General features: G+C 36.3%; 1 pseudogene; it reads left to right on the plus strand.

The window, feature by feature from the left end:
* On the plus strand, positions 1-2,399 carry LOC107853443 (annotated as a pseudogene).
* The last annotated feature ends 6,725 nt before the right edge of the window (positions 2,400-9,124 follow it).

The following is a 9,124-nucleotide window of genomic DNA, read 5'->3' on the forward strand; positions in this document are numbered from 1 at the left end:
ATGACCATTGATTGTACGGTCACAAAAAGCAAGTCACCCATAACACAAAAATCAGATGAGAAAAAAATAGTAATTTTTGACTCATTATTGATGAAACATGAGTCCGAAATTCCTAGACAATTCATTTGGCCTGACCATGAGAAACCTTGTGATAGTGCTCCAGACCTTGATGTTCCACTTATCGATTTAGGGCCCTTCCGTTCGGGTTATCCAATCGCTGCTGATCAAGCATGTACACTCGTTGCTGAAGCATGCAGGAACCACATTTTCTTTGTCATGGTAAACCATGGTGTTGACACTAACCTTATCTCACTTGCCCATTGTTATATGGACATGTTATTTGAATTACCACTTTCTGAGAAGCAAAAGTCCCAAAGGAACAGAGGAGAGCATAGTGGTTATGCTAGTAGCTTTACCGAAAGATTTTCATCTAAGTTACCTTGGAAAAAAACACTCTCCTTTCCATATTATGCCAAAGAAGGTTCGTCTGACAGGGTTGACGATTATTTTAAAAGGACAATGAGTGAAAATTTTAGCCATATCGGGTAAGAGGATGTGACCATTTGATTTTATTGAATTATATCACCACTTTATCTAAAATTTTACACTGTTGTAGAGCATATAAGGTTAGTTACTTTAGATCTTCAATACGTCCCTTATATACGTGCAAGTATGAATGATCTTCATGCGTTAAATATGTCAAAAGTTTTCTTGATAATGACTAATGTTGAAAGTATGCTTAAACAAATAAAAATGTATTATCTCTAACATCTTCAAGTTTAGATGAGATAGTTACATACTTAAATATAGTGCCACATTAGGTATTGAAAGTTTGATTAAACAACTAAAAACAGGTTTCCAATAATAGCATAAGCTTTTAGATAAGATATAAAACACTTCAATGAAACTCGGGACCTTTCCCTGCAAATTGATACCATGTTGAACTGTATGATAATCTCTTATAAAACTTATTAGTGTAAGTAACATTATTTGCATCGTAATGAGTTCAACTTTTAGATGAGATGACCATACAATTCGATACATCTTCCCTTGTTTTTTGATTAAATTATTCTTTCAATCATCAATTTGATGAGAGTCTAATATTTTTCTTTTCATTTTCATAGGCACTTTTACCAAGAATACTACAATGTCATGAACACTCTCTTTTTTGGTATCATAGAACTCTTGGGGGTGAGCCTCGACGTGAGAAGGAACCATTTCAAATAGTTCTTTGAAAAAAATGAATCCATTATGAGACTTAACTATTATCCACCATGCCAAAAACCAGATCTTACCTTAGGAACCGGGCCACATTGTGATCCAACATCGTTAACCATCCTACATCAAGACAGCGTCGTAGGGTTTCAAGTTTTCATGGACAACCAGTGGTGGTCTATCAGTCCAAATCTCAGAGCTTTTGTCGTTAACATAGGTGGCACATTTATGGTAAGAAGACATATTGTTAACATATATAGTTTCTAATCACTAGTCATTTTAACAAATTGAATTGATGTTTTGCAATAGTATTTACTATTCCTCCAATCAATTTGCTTGAAATTATTTCATTATTAGTCAACTTTAAATAAAATGACATGTTTTTAAAAATATTTGGAAGCAACTGTTTTTAAACTTTTCATTTTGCCTTCAATTAAAAGTATATATAGTCTCAAATATTATGAATGTGTTATAGAGTACCACAAGTATGAAATGTTCTCAGTTTTCTTAATTTCGTGTTAAGGTTAAATTGTACTATACCTAACAAATTAGAGCTGTTAGAGTACATTTTTTTCTTTCCAATCAATACGTTACTCAAGTGAGACATTTAAAAGAGGTAACATGCCTTTTGGACAAACACTCTTGTGACTAAGTTGCTTAAAGGAGTGTAAATTAAAAAACAAATACCCCTTCTCTACCGATTTATGTTATATTTTTTGATTTGACATAAAATTTAAGAAAAAGATAAAACTTTTAAAATTTATGACTTATGTCATACACGGTTGCTTGCTCTGTTCTTTCAACATTAAATACCATACATGCAATTGGACGTGCATCAAAACAAGTTAAAATTTAGGTAAAGTGGAGCTTAACTCATTGTGACATTTGTTTTTTTTCTTTTTAACCTTTTGCAGGCGCTTTCAATCGGAAGGTACAAAAGTTGTTTACACAGAGCGGTAGTAAACAACAAAACACCAAGGAAATCTCTTGCCTTTTTTCTTTGCCCTAAAAAGGATAAGGTGGTGAGCCCACCAACAGAACTTGTGGACTCCAATAATCCTAGAATGTATCCTGATTTCACATGGCGAACCTTTCTTGAGTTCACACAGAAGTGTTACCAAGCTGATATGAAAACTCTCCAAATCTTCTCTAATTGGCTTCAACAAAGAACTGCAGCGGTTTAAGACATAAGAAATTTCTAGTAGGTCTTGTGACATCGAATATAGATCAAGACCTTAGTCTTTTGTTTAGAGTTAAGTTCAGTAGGAAATGATAGTATATATTTTTTACTCTATAAAATAGTTTGAGTTGTAAAAATGGGAACTCTATATTGAAAGTCGGAGGGGGGAATTGAAAATTTTTCCCGAGTTGTCTCATCAGTCATTACAGTCGACTCACCTACAAGTAGATATATTGAAAGAAACAAATTAAGCTTAAGTGCATAAAAAAACAACTAGATAAGTAAGATAATAACATTGAGATTTATCATGGTTCGGAATACCGATATGGTGCCTACTTCCAGTCTCCTTAGTTGCAAGGTTTCCTTAGATATTTCAAAGTTGAGTCGGAGTACAGATATAATGGACAAGTTCTGAATCTTATTTTGTTATTCAGATCTTGTGACACAGCCTCAACTTGTATGACTGAGTTGACTTGATCTTTATCTTTTGTAACTATTGTAAACTAAAAGTACAAAGCTTTACTGAGATTAAGATTAAGACACTAAGAATTTCCTCTGAAGCTGTGTGATATCTTTGGTCTTCAATTTTCTCTCTTATAGCCTTCAGCTGATGCAACTTCTTTGCTCTATAAGGAAAACCCAAGGGAGTTCTTCTTAATCAAGGATTTGAATTGATTCCTTGATTGAGGAATTAAACCATATTCTACATCCATATAAGATATGTCCGTAGTGTGATGAACCCTTTTTTTCTCAAACATAAGCTCACAACCATACATGTCAACATTAGATATGTCCATGTAGAGAGTGTGATCTTCCTTCCTTTCGCTCTTCCGTGTGAGATGATGTTGTGATTGATTGTCAATCTCTTTCTTATTACTTTGGGATCTAATGAGATCTTTGATTGATTCAATTTGAAATTCAGCGCTTGCTCCCTTGTAGGTATAGATCGACTTTCTCCCAAACCAAGGCCTTGTCGTAATGGGCATCCCAAGTCCAACAAGGACCGAGGACCACCCCAGATACCCAACCAACCTCCAAACATATACCCGGAGTTGGATAAATTTTGAACATATAACAAGATGGAGTTATGTACCACATAAGGCTTTGGGATAGGTCAGTGACCATGGCCAACCCAAACAAGTCAAACTATCCAATATTGAACCAACAACAATAACGTAAACCAATCCATAATCATTCCATAACATAATAAGATGGAACAATCACAAATCAAATACAGTCAACTAGTATTAGCCATATACCTATGCCAAGGCTGACACCAATGTTGACACTGCCTATACAATCATATAGTAGTCTCATAAAGCCTCTATCCAAAAGTAAAACAAAATTCGGTCTGTACATACCCCCGACCATAGCCAAAACCAAAGTCTAAGAAATAACCAAAGTATGATGACATGAACATAACATGAAATGGAGCCTTCCGAAGTATGGAAGCTCATCACTTCAATCCAACTCTAAGCTATTCTCGTATATGATCATTGAGAATAAGGAGTTGTATGGCGGTTCCTGCATCGTGTGGGGATACAACACCCAAAGATGGCTTAGCAGGTGAATGCTAGCATGTACTCAGGATAAGGATCAAATAACCATATGCATTAACATCCAAACATATATATATATATATATATATATATATATATAAAATCTATGCCGGGAAAGGGAATTATGTTGAGATGTATTTAAAACCATAAACTTGGATTTGTGTAGCTTAACCATCCTAGAACCACCCATGGGCTATATGGATGTAGTGTTAACCCCTGAACGGGCCCCAGTGCATGTAACCCCAAGTACCGAAGATATTATAGGGGTAGGGGATTCCCGTGTACCCTTCACCCTCCATGATATATATATATACAAGTTTAACTTAGGGGATTTTTGTGTACCCCACAGGTACATGGTCGCCATGACCAATCCTCATGTCGGCAATCATGAGTTTTCAGTATCCGTCCATTAGAATTACACCTTCACAATTGCTATCACAACCCGCCATTATTGCCTAATTAAAATCATTAGCACACAATCAAACCACAAATTTCATATATTATTAACCAATGCTATAAGAAGTGGTATTGTCATACCGACTATAGCTTGCAAGCAATATCCTTAGTCAGTCACCTAGGCAATTCCCATGTACCCCATAGGTACCATTATTAGATTCACTTAGGGGATTCCCATATACCTCACAAGGTTTTTAAAATCTGAGCCATGGCCACCAAGGCGTTTCCATTTAGCCATTAAAACCATTTAACTAATTTAGGTTCCAACACCATATTATACTATGCAAGTTTTCAATGAAAGTATAACTAGGTAATAAAAGCATTCTCATAGGCATTTTAACAAACATGTTGAGGGCATATAGTTTTCAAAACCAAAACCAAGTACCAATTGACCATTCCCATGCATCCATATGTTCAAACTACCATTATAATATGAAAATCATAAGCCAAAACATGGGAAAACATAAATCAACCATTAATAACCAAAACCCCCAACATACAATTCAAAACTCAAAACAATATCAAAATTATGAAATGAAAACCATCACAAAACATGCCTTTAGTTGAACTAATAATGAGGGAGGAGTAACATGCTTTAGATTACAAAGAAGACAGAGAGAAATTGCCCCTTTAGAGCCTTAACTGACCACCTTGAAAGAAACCCTAGCCTTTGCTTAACCTAAGATCTTGAGAGAGTTTAGAGAGAGTTTTTAAGTGCTTACATTAGAATAATAGGGTAAATGATGTCCCAATAGTGTTTTAGATCGTGGGGTCATAAGGGGTTAATAGGTAAAATATCCAAAATACCCCCAACATAAACTGTAAAAATTCCCACAAAAAGGTATAACTCCCTCTTGAATCCTACCCACATCATACGAATGCTACCCATCCTTTATACCTCTGACAGGATGTTGGACATCACAAACTATTAATTATACAACTCCTCTTTCCCTAGTCATACCATGATCATATGATCCATACCTTTAATCTGCACCCTAGGCAGAAATATTTAGGCTAGACACTAGACAACATATGATTTAGATCACACCACTCATACCCTATCCTTATAGCTCTTAGTGAACCACTCGTACTCAAAGGCAAGTCAAATCTCTAAGTTTTAGATTAAGATAAGGATCAACTAACCAACCTATCATAAACCGTATAACCCGTACCACTAAACCAGAAACTTAACCACCAAACACTGGTTAGCATACAAATTGGGTCACACGACCTGTATCCTCACCATACGGCTCGTATGGTGAGTTGTATGATCAACAGAGACTCAAAACCCAAGAAATTTTCCAATAACCAAAACCCAGGGTGTTTTAATTCTCTCCTACTTGGATCATTCGTACTCAACAAGGAAATACAAGCACGATTTACACCTTAACAACTAGACTCTAACCTTTATCTAAGTTAGAAAATAAAGATGCAAGGAAATCAATCTTTTCTTTAACAGAGTTGGAAAACAAAAGTATGATGAAGAACACATACCTTCCGCATGAATTTCCGGAGAAGAAAATAAAAATAGATATTTGGACTTCATGTCCCCCTCCGCTTCCTAAGTAGCTTCTTCAACTTTGTGGTTCCTTCATATAACCTTAACCAAAGATACATCCTTGGTCAGCAACCGATTAACTTACCGATCTATGATCTCAACCGGGACCATCTCATAGGAAAAATAATCTGAGATACCAATATCTCTAATAGGAATAATTTGAGATGGATCACCTATACACTTTATTAACATAGAAACATGACACACTAGATGAATGGAGTTCAAACTAGAAAAAAACTCCTACTCATATAAAACGTAAGCAACTCTTTGTAAAACCAAGTAAGGACCCATATATCGGGGACTGAGCTTCCCCTTCTTACCAAACCACATCACTCTCTTTGTGGGAGACACCTTTAAGAATACCCTATCCCCAATCTCAAAGTCTAACGCTCTTCATCTTATATCTACATAGGACTTCTGGTGACTTTGGGCAGCCTTAAGTCTATCCTGAATCATCTTCACCTTTTCCATAGCTTGGTAAACCAAATTCAGGCCAAAAATCTTTGCCTTGCCGAACTCAAACCACCCAATAGAAGACCTACACCTCCTACTATAAAAGGTCTCAAATGGAGCCCTCCTAATGCTAGAGTGATAACTATTATTGTAAGAAAACTCTATAAGAGGTAAATGCTCAACCTAGATACCACCATAGTCAATCACACACGCACACACCATATTCTCTAACATCAGAATAGTTCTCTCTACCTGCCTATTCAACTATGGATGAAACACAGTACTTAAACTTACCTTAGTCCCTAACTCTTCCTGAAATAACTACCAAAAGTAAGATGTAAAATGCGTGCCACGATCAGAGATGATAGAGACAGGCACTCTATCTTGCTTCAGAATCTCATGAAAATACAACCTCGCATAATCCTTGACCAAAAAGTTAGTCCTTATTGGCAAAAAGTGAGTTAACTTTTTCATCCTATCCATGATGACGCAAACCGAATCAAGCTAATTCTAAGACCAAGGAAGACCGGAAATGAAATCCATGTTGTTCATTTCCCATTTCTATTTAGGCAATTTAATTTCTCAATACCATCCTTAAAGCCTCATGTGCTTAATTTTCACTTGTTGACACACCATGCATTTGACCACAAAATCAGCCACATCCCTCTTCATACCATTCCACGAATACACCTCTTTAAGGTCATGGTACATCTTTTTCAAACTAAGATGAACAACATAGCGTGATTCATGTGCCTCAGCCAATATTCTTTCTTACAAACCATTGACATCGGGAAAACATAACCTTCCTTGGTACCATCACCACTAATATCGAAGGCCGTCACCTTCTGACCACGTACATTACCCTTGATCCTTAACAAGATATGATCTAACATCTGCTTCTCCTTGATTTCAGCACTAAGAGACACTTGCATCACCTTCTGAACAAACACACCACTATCTTCAGAGTCCAAGAGGTGAACTCTAAGGTTTCCCAAATTGTGAATATCCTTCACCAAATCCTGCTTCCCCTTATTCACATAAGCAAGGCTCTCCATAGATAACCTGCTAAGAGTATCATCAACCACGTTAGCTTTACCTGGGTGATAGTGAAGACATGTCATAAACATTGAGAAGATCAAGCCATCTTCTTTGCCTGAGGTTAACCTCTCTCTGAGTGAACACATACTGTAGGCTTTTATGATCGGAAAAAGATCCATATACACTCCATACAAATAGTGATGCTAAATTTTTAGCGCAAATATCATAGTTAACAATTCAAAATCATGAGTAAGATAATTCCTCTCATGCACCTTCTACTGTCTGGAAGTAGAGGCTATCACCTTACTATGCTGCATCAGAATACAACCAAGTCCCACATGAGACACATTATAGTAACCATAAACCCATCAGTTCCCTCAGGTAAAGTCAAAATTGGAGCCAAAGTTAGCTTATCCTTCATCTTTCCAAAAGTTTTCTCACAAGCATTAGACCATAAGAAATTTACCTTTTTTCTGAGTCAACTTAGTCAATGGGGCATCAATAGAAGAAAAACTTTTCTCAAACCTCATGTAATAACCCGCTAAACCCAAAAAAATTGAAATATTAGTTAGATTAGTGGGTTTAGGCCACTTCTTAACCACTACAACCTTTTGCGGATCTACCATGATCCACTCACTAGAAATAATATGACCTAAAAAAGTAACAACGTTCAACCAGATCTAATATTTAGATAATTTGACATATAATTGCTACTCCTTCATGTTCTACAACACAACCCGGAGGTGATCGACATGATCCACCTCACTCTTAGATTACACCAGAATGTCATCTTTGGAAACACTTACAAAAAGATCTAAAAAGTGATGGTATACCCTATTCATCAAATCCATGAATGCCGCTTGGGCATTAGTCATACCAAACAATATCACTAAGAACTCAAAGTGCCCATATTGGGTACGAAAAGTAGTCTTAGGCATATCCACCTCCCTCAGCTTAAACTAATGATACCCAGACCAAAGATCAATATTAGAAAAGAATTTAGCACCCTGTAACTAATCAAATAAATCATCTATCCTTAGAAGCGGATACTTGTTCTTTACTATCACTTTAGTCATCTGTCGATAGTTAACATACTATAACACACCGATTTACTGAACCGGAATGCTACACGGTGCTCATGACCCTGAGGGACCACAAGCTAACCCATGACTGATATCTGTACCTATATACTGCAAATCATAATATAATAATGCGGAATACATAGAACTATAAGGCCATAAGGTTCAACTGAATACAATTATGTGGGTGAAAATACCCAAAACAACTCAATCTTAACGTAAATCTGAACATAAATCTGAAAGCCTCTAAACTATCTGAATAAGGAGTTGAAGGAATATGTCTCCAACTAACTCTGTAAAACTAAATTGAAGAAATAAATATATATATCAAATCATATTGTCCTCAAATCAATGAGGACTCATGTGTCTTTGCGACTGGAATACTACCGCTACTGCTGGGCTGGAGCTCGTGTCTCGGAACCTATGGTGTACTATGAAAAGCAAGCACCATAGCGCAAATACGTTAGTACAACTAGAGTACTGAGTATACGAGGAAGGTAGGCTGAACATAAAGGGTTTCATGCATAAACAACACTGACTGACTAGTATGAACGTAGGAGTGCAAACACAAATATATAGAAATTGG

The sequence above is a fragment of the Capsicum annuum genome, chromosome 6 (genome assembly GCF_002878395.1).
Source record: "Capsicum annuum cultivar UCD-10X-F1 chromosome 6, UCD10Xv1.1, whole genome shotgun sequence".
Taxonomy (NCBI): Eukaryota; Viridiplantae; Streptophyta; class Magnoliopsida; order Solanales; family Solanaceae; genus Capsicum; species Capsicum annuum.